The 13608-nt window shown below is 35.4% G+C and overlaps 1 long non-coding RNA gene across 1 annotated transcript; it reads right to left on the bottom strand.

Annotated features, from left to right (window-relative positions):
• Positions 1 to 5254: 5254 nt before the first annotated feature.
• On the bottom strand, positions 5255 to 6066 carry LOC116165168. The gene is made up of 2 exons (XR_004144093.1): positions 5613 to 6066; positions 5255 to 5554 (listed from the first exon to the last, which is right to left on the bottom strand). It is a non-coding gene; the product is annotated as an uncharacterized LOC116165168 (long non-coding RNA).
• Positions 6067 to 13608: the final 7542 nt, after the last annotated feature.

Raw genomic sequence — 13608 nt, 5'->3', positions numbered from 1 at the left:
ATTACATATTACTTGTGCTACGTTTTGATAATCTCACAAAGTGGGAAATTAACTTAGTCCAAATCCGGTCACGTTTTATAAAAGTAAAAGTAACACCGTATCAACGGTATAAGGGTCTTTGATTAAACTTCTCAGCAAATTGCTATTCGAATAGATACGTTTGTTTCCGAGTTGTTCTTGCCAGTTAACTCCAAACAAATTGAAAAGTTTACACTTGAGGGTGTTTTCATTTCATTTAAATCCGTGTTTCGTTCTTGTCGAGCGTATAAACAGAAATTTCTTTGAATGCGCACAAAGGCATAAATTTAAAACTGCAGATACTTTTTAAAGCGTGCTTTAGTTAACGTTAATGTTTATACTCATTACAAATTGCTTAGCTAGATTGCGCCAGTTTGTATTGGCAGAAACATAAACAAACTGTGTAATGTTCTGTTACGTAAATTTATAATAGGTGCACGAGTAAACAAAAGGCAATTGTGCCACAGTTTTTCAAATTTTATACTAAACGCTTTGCGTCGTGCCCCGTGCTTTAAAGACTTGATTATACACTTGTATCTTAATATACTATTTCATTCATTTGATGGACTAAGTGTCACTCTTCCATAACCAATTTAATGTAATTGGGGATGAAAAGTAATGTATCCAGTTCGGAGTCAGTGAAGTTCTCGCAATACAATTTAAGATCGGCCTATACCATTTTTTGCGGAAATAAGTGCAATGAAGATTATCGTCACTAACAATTTAGAAGGTAGCGTCTAATTTCAACAATAAGAAATCCGCATACAGTGGATCATACAAATGTTTAAAAGGCAAGTGACATTTTCGTATTTGTGGTTGGATTATATTTAACGTGTTTGTTACTATTTTTTTGAAAAATGTTGTTACGATGTGTGCATATGAATATGTATTGTTGTGAAAACTTCCTCAGACTGAAACTACTCACACAACTTACCCTTGCTAGCTCAATCTCACAAAAAAACTCTTTAAAATATAAATCTCAGGGCCAGTAAAATGAGTCCGACTACCCCTTTTTTTCGTCCGGACAAGGGGTAGCAACCTCGCCAGGTCGGTGGCTAATACCTCCCTTAAATTCCAAATAAAATAATCCCTTGTTAACTGACTTCTGGAATGAAATTTAAGTCCCACCGATGATCCAAACCTTTTTACGTTATCAAACTCGTTACACACTCGGGATAAAAGAAGAAAACTTAAAATTTGAGAAACTCGAATCCTTGAACTTTACTTTGACACACAACAAATAATAAATGACAAAAAAAACAAAAATTTTACAAAGCTAAATTTACAAAATCTAAAAAAAAATGACTTAACAAATTGAAACACAAAACCGTCTCAGACGGCGATTCTAACAATTAAAATTAAAACAAAAAAAGACAGTACTCACGGTGCTAATCCTTTTTACAAATGCGCAAACAACCGACGCACAAAAAAAACACAAACACAGCCCCAGGTATGTGCTGACACAGCTACTCCAACAGCTCCTCGGCGATGCTGGCGTTAAACAAACGTTCCGGCTACTCCAGACAATGTAAAAGACGATGCGAACGAACTCACGTTGCTAAGATGGCATTATTGTACCGCTCGTTTCTCTTCAACAAACTCCGAGACAAACTCCTTCCAAAAACCTTCTTAAAACTCCTCGATGCCGGCGTAATCCACACGTTCCCGGACTTTCAAAAATACAACACGATGAATAAACTGGCGTAACTCTGACAAACGCCGCTACAATAAACTTTCCAAAAATCTTCACATACGACAAACGTAGGCTTCGCGAAACGGTACAATAAGCGTCTTCTCTTCGCTGTTCAAAACCATTTATACCCCAGTATCGTCAAATCTCGGTGCGACGCTTTTCCATGAAAAATTCGAATATCGGGGCCGATAAAACTTAACGGTCGACTCCGCGGACCAATACCATAATTGCATAAATAAAACTATTAACCATCGTAAATCAACTTAGACTGGCACTTTTACGAGTTTTAACACGCCAAAATTCCTATGAAATTCGCTCTTAAACAACTAAAAGTTTCCTTATCTAAAGTAACACTTGTGCAAAGTGCGTGCACTCTGCTAACTTCCACAAATTTAACAATAACAAGACAAAATTTATTACATTTAAAACACACTAATTACGGATTCGATTTTCCCAGACTTAAGTTTCTTAATTACCTCCGGCCGAGCATTAATTGAACTAAAACAACGATCTGTAATTTTAATTCTTCTCATACTAAAAATTTATTACTCTATTTTCTAATTATTTATTAGACTACCTACATCGGACGCCAAATCATTACTATTTTACTTAACCTAATTATTATCGGTTAAAAGACGTGCATTGGACTTTGGATATAGGTAAAAGTGCACAAATGCTGAATGACAATTTCGACATAATTAATAGCAATTTAAACTAGTCATTAATTTCTGAATTTCTCAATCCCAAATTACAAAATGTAAATCTCGTGTCCATCACAGATCCTCTGCATAAAAATGGGAAATAAACTTCTTTCCAGACTAAATAAATGCCGTCCAACTGCGGCCTAATAAAAAAACACAACAGTATAGTGTTTTGTAATTAGGGCAAGCCGAGTGGTTACTTGTAAAAAAAATGTATTGCACCCACATACGTCTTAGATTCAATTTCTCAGGACAGGCACATTTTTTTCTAATTTATTCGGAACTGTAACGCCAAAGGATTCCCAGAGAGAATAATGTTGATCGAACCTTGAATTTTATGAATTCGCTACTTATATTGGATCACTTTGACATGCAGTTTCTGATTATTTTAATGACAGAATTTCTCATCATATATTCATTCATTATGATCGTTGAGTCGGATATGACCAAATACATTTTCCGTTTCAGTGACAGATACGAGTACCTACAATTCAAAATCAACAGTTCCACGCGGAAGGGTAACCGGCAATAAAACTCACATTCCGTAGCGGAACAAGTCTGTCCTCTTCGATTTAGCTATGTTAACAATGAATATTAACGGAAAACCTTGTACATTCTCTAAAACGGCATCGCATGCTACACAAACATGTGAAAGTGCAGAATGGGGACTTTATTTTGTATCAATAGGTGCCTTTCCGGTTAATAAATATTCTTTCATAAAACCTTTTTAGAGATTAATTGAAGAGGAAACTACTTTGTAACTGTTAAAAAGATATAAAATAAGCAAGAAAAGATGTTCCATGCGAGCAACTACGTACTAAATCGATCGTGGAAGTACAATTTTCAGTTTACTGAATTTAAAAGCAACTTTATTTAATTTCCCTTGAGCAAGGCATTTTGCATTGGTTTTAATCAGAATTAGCGGAATTCTTCGCATCACTCAACTTGCCTTGAAGTATACTCATTTATTGTACGAGATTTACTGCAAGTAGTTACTCTAATCGCATTTTCTGCATCTGCTTTATTCGTTTCCTAATTTTCGATGAACGTAGGTACTACAAAATGAGATGAGAAGCAGGCACTTTAAAACAGATTTCTTCTAAACAAAATTCCAGCATTGTGAAGGTAATTGCCACTATTTATAAAAAAGGAAATAATCTAAATAAGTATAATGAAAGGAAAACTGGAAATTGCTCATGAAACCGTCACCTGAATTTTTGTTCATTTTATAGTCAAAGGTATCTGCCAATTTCATCCTGATCTTGATCCTGATTTACCTATTCCCTTCATTTTCGGTCCACGTCCTCATTTGCTCTCCAGACCAAAAGTTCATATATTAATATAAACATAGGTCCGCAAACGCTTCGCTACCATCTACAAGGTGTTACAGTTTCACGATTGTTTAAGTTTTTTGCTTTATATGTTTAGCTCAAATTTGGAATGTAGGTTACGCTAAAGGGCGTACGCCATTGGTTATGTCGATGGCAATGAGAATCTACTGGGTGATTTTTTTCTAGAGCCATCTTCTACCCCTCAACTTTTTTCGGTGCGTCGTAAGCGGCAGCATTAACTTGGGGCGGGGCTGAAAAGTGATTCTTTTGGGGATCAACTAAATTACTAAACTATAAAGGCCACGGAAAAGATTTACCACCCCCTAAGTTAATGCTGCCACTTACGACTGGCAGACGGGTGATTTTATTACTAGTTTTCAACGTGCTTTCAGCCTGTATTGTCGAATATTTTGTGGCTTATGGTTTAATTACTATGTACGCTGCCTCCCGGTTTAAAACCCCTGAATTTGTAATTATCTTACCAAAATTTTAGCTTCCATTTAATGATTTGATTCTATAACTTTCAGAAATAAATTGCCATTTTGTAATGTTTATTTATCAGGTAAATTGTAAATAAAAAATTCAATTAACTGTATAATGTTTATAGTACGTAACAGTTTGCTTGAAATTTGGACATCTTTTGAGAAGTAGGTATTTTGGTGATAGTGGTCACTAACTATTTCTGGTGCAAGGTTTTAGACAAATAAGTTTGCATTTGGAAACCAATGGAAAATTTATTTCACATCTAATGTATGACGTGGTATAAATTTCATCAACTCTTTCTTTTACCTACATATTTTAAGATGCCGTTGATTAGGGTGTAATGTGCGTTTGTCGAGGCAATCAATTATATTTCTAACGACATCAGCGGTGTTGGTGTCTGTCTTCAACACTAGAAGCACATAACGTAACAGCTTTTTATACTACTCGTACATACCTAAATATGCTAAAGGAAATACTTTTCTTTAATTACCACTCTTGAAAGTGCAGCGTTAAAAGATTGACACCAATAAATGTGGTATACTATGGGGAACAAATAGCTACTCATTTGAAGCTACCTAATCCGGAAACTGACACAAGCCATTGCTTCAGAAGGTCCTCGGCTACGCTACTTGTAGATACTGAAGCAGAAAGCAGATGTAACAGCTCTAAAACGGCATGGTAGATGGCGATCTGCAACAGTTGCTGAATCGTAGATACCAAAGGGTATATATACTCTTTGGGTATACCTACATAGGCGAATCATCAAATTATTTCAAAACGTTTTGATATTTGTATACATAAAGCTTTGACGATAAAGGTGTTTGTTCTTAATTATACGTATAATAATATCAAATGTTTTGTTACACGTCTTCAGCTAGTTTGGAACTTGATTCTCCAAGGGACGATGTCGTATGTTTTTAATTTGATTGTAAATTCACGTGTAAAGAAAAATAATAGCAACTTTTTGCTTTAAATACGACCATCAGATTCAGAATTAATACCTATCTTAATCAGGAACTCTAAACATGTGGAGATTACTGATATTTATTTATAAGAAATTTTCAATGTATATATTTAATTAAAAGAGTCGATAACATTTATCCGTGATGATAATAATGGTGGCCATGGCCGTGGTGGTGATGGTGATGCAAAATGACTACGTGATGTCCGTGACCATGTTTATGTTTTTTTGGGCTTCTCCTGTAACGTCTTAATGGTGGATTGTCTACAATTTGAATGTCTTCATTTTCAGAGATTCCTCCAACGCTTCGTGTCTCAGCTACAAGGAGGAGTGCACTCGCAATGACAATTGTAACAATTAGATGTAGCTTAAAAAGTATTGCAATTAAGTACATATTTGAAATAAAATTACAAAAAGAAACTTACCCAACGCATATTTTGTCTCAAGATGTCCAATACGGTACCCGCACGAACCTTAACTTAAACTGCAGTTTAAGGTAGTTTGAACTTTTACCCTTCGTTTCCCATTTATAGGTGATTTGAGTGAACCTTGACGTAAGTGTCCATTCTCAACAGTAGTAAGCAATACTCATTAAATTGTTTACACCAATCGCTTTCATTTACATTCCATACAGTGAATTGTTATTAACACATTACATTCATGTAATCATTTTTGGTGGAAAACTCGCATACCAATGTTGTATAAACTTTTATTATAGAGATATAGATACCTACCCACTTATTTATAATTTCCGAACCTGATCGGGATTCTTATGATTTCAAACCAGCGAAATGAAATATGTACAGGGCTCATACAAATTATTTATTCTAAATATGTCAACAGGCGTTACATAATTACTTAGACAAGAACATCACTTTCGAAGTTTCAATGTCGCGGTTGTAAAGTAAGATTTTTTGTTACTTATAAATTATAATTAGTTCCATGGCATAAACCATGCAAGAAATTTGACCTACAGAGTGTCTTCATTTTAAAGCTAGTCAAGCACACCCTTTAAAATAAAATTACAAAATGATTTTACTATGTACTTTTCCCAATTTTGTCATACTATCATACTTTATTAAATATACAATGTTCAAAATAGGTACATCTTTTGGGGTACTGAACTGTATCAGTGATATCTTGTGTTTTCTGGTTTTATGAATTCGCACTGCTGAAGTACAGTGTACAGTTCTCCATTAAAACACAAGTGATAAACGTCATAAATAAAGAAGTCGAGGTGCTGTATGCTAAGTATATTATCAACTTTATATCATTGTTGATTGTTGTGACGGTATGACAAGGATATCTCGAATGCTTTTCTCAAAAATAAGTCAAATCCATTTCCATGTAAGAAAATCAAGTCATCTTTGTTTGAAGTTCTGAAATTTAAAGGAGCGATTTTTTTTGACACAAAAAAGTGTAACTTTGACCGTTTGGCGTGTGTTAGTCAATTTCACGATTAGCAACACTGCAGAGCCACTGTCTTCTAAGTTTTATGATAACTGCAATATTCAATTACACATTAAAATTGTGCAAGGCATTGAAATATGCAATAATATACCGGGGGTTCTATTTAAATAATGCAACTTTGATATAAATCCCTGTAGCGTACGTTGTTGTACTTTACGGTATATTTCCGATTCGATAAAAATGAAATAAGGAAATCGCGTGTTTCATTTCTGATACCTGCAGCGTCCAACTTTTCTGACATCTTATTAATGTCAATGCTGTCAAAAGCTTTTGCTATGTCGAAGTATTATAACAAAGCAAGTATTGTTTGAGTCCATTTCATTGGTCATCTGTTGTACTAATTGAATTGCGGCATCCTCGGTTGACAGGCGTGGTCGAAAACCAAATCTGCGGGTTCTTCATTGAACAGAGTTGCTGTTGTGAACTCGAAAAAAATCGAAATAATTTTTACACTTTCGGCTAAAGTACAAACCTTTATTGTTTTTGAATTAACAGAAAATTAAACAAACTCACAAACTTGCTTCCTTGCTTATGCACTTGTGTCACAAACGGTTGGTAGAGTTGGCGCTGCGTTTACACAAACCCGCCGCATATACCTACGGCCAACTAGATCAGGGTTGGAAAACAAAATAAGAGCTTGAGATCTTCCACAGCGGTAATTCGTTCTGGGCATTTGATCTGTTTACCAATTGAGTTGAGCGCCACACTATTTCTATCTAAACTCACCCCGTATGCAATTGGATACCAGGGTAGTAATAAAAGCACAAATCAATGTAGGTAAAATGATGGTTTATTCCGAGGTTTATTCCAAAACCAAATGGCAAAAATAAAAATTGTCTCCACAGTTGGATAGCGTACCAACAAATACAAAATAGGTACTCTCCCAAATATTCAAGATTATGAATTACATTACTCACAACTCTTAGTAAACTCTCTGTATAATTGAAATTCGCCAATTTACCCAAGTTCCCAATCATGATCAATGATTGATTAGCAAACTTTAAACATTTAAAACGACTCTACAAATCCATTTAAATCTAATTTTCTCCGGAACTACTGATAGGATTTAAAAAACAAAAACATTGCTGAAACACAGAATGAACATGCGTATCGAACTATCTAACGTTTATCCTCCTCCCCAACTAAAATTTTTGGAGTGGACGTAAATAGTATTATTTCATTTAGATGTCCCCCTCAAAACTAAAATTGACGTGTTCGATCGGATCTGGCAAAACTGTCGTAAAGCAGCCGCCCTGTATATCACAAATACGTATACTTACGCGTATGTAAGATTGCAAGTTTTGATATTATAGGTATTACTCGTACTAATTTATTGCACTCAATGACCAGACCACCAATGGACCAAGTTTTGATTACCATTAATTACATCAACTACTGTTTACGGATTAATTTGGGTAACGTGAATACGCAGTTAACGCAGTGTACCTACCTAATTACTTTTCTCAAAAATCTTCTCCAAATCTAAATCGCCTTGCTGCATCAGAGATCGTGGCGAAAATGTAATGGTCCCGCGTCACCTGCACACGAGTTTGGTAATTCAATCGAATTGCGGGTTTGAAGCATATACAGGCTGATCGCCGCTAATCCGTTATACCTATCCATTAGGAAACTTATTTAAATATCGCGTCTGGAACAATTGTATATATCCAACAATAAGGAATGTAAGAAAAGAAATTTTAACTTCGTACCGTTTAGCTAAGTCGATGTATAAAGTGAAGCTGACATTCAACAAAATATTTTGTTTTGTTTCGCCAAACAAAACTTTGTCTAAAAGTAACAAAAAAGGAATTATAAGAGATAACTGACAAGGCCAGAACACCGAAAACATAACAAAACCTACTGAAGTTCGAAAGAGTAATAAAAAAAAAACTCTCTCACATACATCATTTTAATTTCGCATTGGGAATAGAAAAGACAGCGTAGTTGGTAACCTAATTTAAGGGAGAACAAATAAAAAATAATGCTGTTTTTGCATGTTAGTTTATATAGGATTTTACCTTACATTAACAAGAACAGTAATCTTGCGCCAGAAAAGAAAAAGTTCTAACGCGCTTCCTTTCGTTATAGCTTTCACTCGAGCTTTCCCTAGATTGTGTTTTTTACGTCTGTATTTAAATGTGAATTGTAGCAAATATTTTTAGAAAAATCAATACGTTTGATACAGGTTGTGTCGTCATTTACAATTACTCAATACAGCTGTGAGGTTGGGAGTATTTCATTTATTGTAAATGGCGTAACCGTGTAAGGGTTCTGTTTTGTTCTCTGGGGAAAATTTATGGTATCATGAGTAATAACACTTTTAGGATTATTTCAGAAGGAAGTATAGGTACGAATTATGGATATTATAAATTCCGCCTACTCGTAGAAATCGTAATAACTCCGTGTGCAAATAAATCGCGTTAGTAAATTCGCCATATTTTAATATATTCGGTTAAAAGCAGCGCGAACTGTGGAAAGTTATAGGAGTTCAATGAATAAACAAAACGTTCTTTGCAGGTGGCAGTGGAAATGCGAGTTATCATGCATTTTAAATAAACGTTATTGACACGACGAATACGCTAAATTCAATTTAGTCTTTGAAATTCTTATTTCTCGTTCGAGACTAAACCACTTTGAAAGATATAAATAATACTCAAAAGAGCCTTTAAAATAGTTAAAGTAATACATCGATCTTACGAGTTTAAAATAAAATTTATGTGATAGATTTGATAGAAGGAAACACAATTTTCTTGTAGAGGAAAATTAAATTCAAAATACATTATATTATTTTGATTTTTGTCTAGTTCTCTTTTGCTTTTCCATGATAAATGCAGTTCTTCAATGAATCATTTAGTCATCATTCTATTGTCTTTTTTAAATTTTAAATAAACGCTAAACGAGTTTGTTTATATTAGCCAATCAACAAGGTGTTATAAGAGTGTAGGAGAATATTAGACTACGCACCAAGGAGGAGACAATGCGTGACCCATTATGTAACTAACGATGCATAAGAAAAATGTGCAAATGTAAAAAAGAGAAATAACCTCAGAAATAACGAAAACAAAACATCGAACTGAAAGATAAAACGAAACGAAAACGAAAATAATGGTAATTTACAAAAGATTCGCCATGTTCAACGCACATTCCACATCTTCATGAGAGTACCGCTGACACAACTTGAAGAACGACTGGGCCGGCAATTACAACAAGCTAAGATCTTTTCGTCTGTCGATGTAGTCCCGGTTTTGAATAAGAGATCATTCATGTGTACCAAAGATAATACTACACCATACACTACCACGAACCACGTATGTATATACTGGTATGGGTTTAATATTCAGGCGACATCAGCGTTTTGTAATAATGCGCACCGGTAGATGTCTCTACTGTAATCTGTCAAATTGTAAGCGTAGGATGTGATCCCCCACCCGTTTCAAAACTAAAGGCGATAATTATTATGTTGATATAAGAACAGTAATAATGTGAGGTATATTTGTGAATTATGAAAATAGAAGAAAAGGAATGTTATAATTACGTGTGCGCGTTATAATGATCTCAGCCTCCTACTGTCTTGGCGGGCTAACGCCAACTCCAAGTCACTCCGATATATTTGACCATATTCTGTAGTAGCGGGACGTCAAACTAACATGGCTGCCTATTTGAATATTCTCACTTAAGTTTCCCGCGAGAATTTGTCACTCGGTGGCCGCTCCGAGTGCACTAAGACCGTGATCATCATGTAGGACACCTACGCTGTGTAGTAAATCAGTTCTAAGCAGGCACTGAAGGCGTTTTATGGGTAAATAACACCAAAAGCAATAGCTGATTAAGATTATATTGAAGCTAATACCAAGTTAGATTACAGAGTGACTCGCATAATGCTCTTTAGCGGCGCCCCTACAGAAAGTCTTAAGTTGTTCTATACCACTTCGGCATTTGACCTTACGAATTAGGAAAACTGCAGGAAAACCTAATTCGGAGTGGCCCTATAATGACAAAGCCTGCAGCTAACATCTAATGTACAGCACTTTTGAGGCCTCTCGAGAGTAAAACTCTTTAGCACAAACAGGTGTAAATACTATGGATACGCTATGAGTAACCAAAATGGAATCGAGCCAATCCCCAGGTATTACAACACATACATCAGACAAAACTAAGAGATATTAAATGTGCCTCGCCGGGCGGTAGGATTACCCAGGCCTAGTGGGGTGCCTCTAGACGTGGGCTGGAGTTGTTGGGTTTCGGAACGAGTGAAAATGTTAGTGTTTGGTGCACAAAGGCCCGCATAAACTTGAATAACTCGGTCCCCTCTAAACAAGCACACTTCCCTCTTGATTACTCACAGCCCAAATAAACAAATATAATGAAAGACAATGAAATAATTGAACCAATGCCAACGAGGTTTGAGGGAGAAAGTAAAAGCACACAGCGAAAGTTCTCCTACCAGGAAGGAAGAAACCAAATTAATATTTTACCGTAGTTTAGGCGACCCTTTTGCTTTGTTAAGTACGTTACTGTGCTTCGTTTCCTTGGGGGGAGAATGTCTATAGGCCAAACTTCCTTGGGGGGAGAATGTCTATAGGCCAAACTTTTCATTTATCCGGTAGTTCAGACTTCCCACTCTTCTGGCCGACTTACGCTGTAGCTCGCGCTATAGTTTAAAAATGGTCTAGATGAGGGACACCTTCGCCATTCCACTACAGCATACGATAATAGACTGTGGATTAGAGCAAAGCATGCATTTTTGACCACTTTTGTTGACATCTAAGCAAGAAAAAGAAGAACGAGACACACAATTAAAGTTTTTTCCGTGATCAATTTCAGATGGTTTCTCACACACCACCGCTCGACGTGCGGCATCTCTTCATTGACAATTACCCCAGCCTCCTCTCAATTATTTCTATTTGCTATTAGCGTTGTATCTGTGTATAGTTTTTTTGGGTGCTTTAGTTTCTGGGAAAGTAAAATAGGTAGGTTTTTGAAAATTTGTACTTAGGAGTTACTCTGAAGGCCGAATCGATGTAAAATATTTTCAAAATGGCCACACTTCCGGAAACACCGAACAGGCGGTTGAGATATTGGGTTGTTTATAATACATATCAAGACCTATTCTTCAAATACGGCTCAATTAGAATGCAACTTGCTTCTCTAAAGTTGTAACGATGCTTTACCTTGTGTAGTAGGAAAATGATGTACGCGATAGAAACCTTTTGATAAGCCTATGAAAGCGGCGACATTGTACTGGCCCTTTTCAAAACAGTCGAATGTACCGCATTTACCAACTTGAAGTAGACTCCATTTCAAAAACCATATTGTTCGGAATATAATAGATTCGAAAAAAAATCATCTGTCTGGTCTGTAATTACCAACGTCATTACTGTTCGCTTTCTCAAAAAGAAGCAGTATCATTGCTTTTTTCAAGTTATCAGGAAACGCTTCTTTGCTGATGATGGAGTTAATTATGATGGTTAGAGGTTTCACTAGAAATTCCATATTACATTTTACAACTTACTGTTTAAACCGAGATTGAAACTATAAATGTCTTTGCTGTAGCTTCGTTTCGGACAAAGAGTACCCATAATAGATACAGCGCAATGGTATAAACGCGTGTTGGCTATAAGAACTCGCCCGCTAGGATTCCAAAAGCAGGCCCTCGGTTTAAAATATTTGCGCGGTTGTCACATTTAATTTTCTTTCTTATTGGCTATATAAAATGTGGACATGATATAATTAGAAAACATTACTTAAGTATAAAAGAAATCAGCAACGATTCAGTACCTATTGTTAATTACATTGGTATTTTCCTGTTTAGTTGGCGTCTATTGAATAGACAGTAATTACTATTTAATTTAATAACCAATAACAGGTATAATTGTAAAAATATAAATTAAATTTGTTATTATCCATCCTTTTTAGATCGTCTACTACAGTCAAATTAAAGTAGACAACATATTTCATAAAATTGGATTTTATGGTGAGCATAGCGATTATTTTACAGGAAATTTTGTTTGCTTTAATTTTGTATAGATGCCTACATACGCTGAGTTGTTTAATCATTAACAATCAATCATTACAATGCAATAATCCTTATGTCCTCAGAAAAAAAAACATCAGTCTAATCCAATAATCAGTCAAAATATATAGTGCAGTTAAATAATAAGTTAATAAATCTGCACCCGTCGAATAAATTTAATTAATTATTTGCACGTTATTCTCATTTAAACAATTCAATTAAAAAAATACTCTCGACCCGCATTTTAAGCTGCAGCACTAGCACGCATCGGTCTCCTAGCAACTAAGCGTCGTACACATGTTTTTCAATCACCATTGGCTAGTAGCGGAAAAAACACATAAGTATATGTATTTAAATTTGCCACTCAACTTGAGCCACCGCGCACTCTGCTAGTGATTCATCCATCTAAACGATTGATAATGCAGTGTATGTTCTCATTTTGGAAAACAACATTGGCTTCCACTCCAAATATAGGGTTTCTGGAGCGTTTAAATATCTCCGGAATGCGTGGGTCGATCGGACTGAAATGTAATGAGATTAAAGGGGACATTAGTCACATCGACTGGTAAAAAATATGGTCCAAATCGGTCAAGTAGTTTTTCAGTTATCGCAAAGAAACCATTTTTAAAGAGGTGGGGTTGCGTCAGGGGTTGCGTCAGGGGTTCCGTTGGTCCACAGTTCACATTTTTAACTGATTTGAACCATTCGATCACAACTATAATCCAATTGAGGCAGTTTATTTTGGATTTATTATATTGTTTATAGTTTGGCCGGCAAAAATAAAAAAGTGATTGCAACATTTTTTCCGGGAATCTTTCATTATCTTATTATTTGTACAATAAATGCTATAAAACGTCTATTGGACTTTTTTTTTTAAAATGTTCGTTTGTTTCCGTGCAAGTCGAAAGTAAATATCGTTCGTTAGACTACTTCCTCTA

The sequence above is a fragment of the Photinus pyralis genome, unplaced genomic scaffold (assembly GCF_008802855.1).
Source record: "Photinus pyralis isolate 1611_PpyrPB1 unplaced genomic scaffold, Ppyr1.3 Ppyr1.4_LG2, whole genome shotgun sequence".
Classification (NCBI taxonomy): domain Eukaryota; kingdom Metazoa; phylum Arthropoda; class Insecta; order Coleoptera; family Lampyridae; genus Photinus; species Photinus pyralis.
The sequence above is the reverse complement of the archived record's forward strand: the minus strand, read 5'-3'. Positions and strand labels throughout refer to the sequence as shown.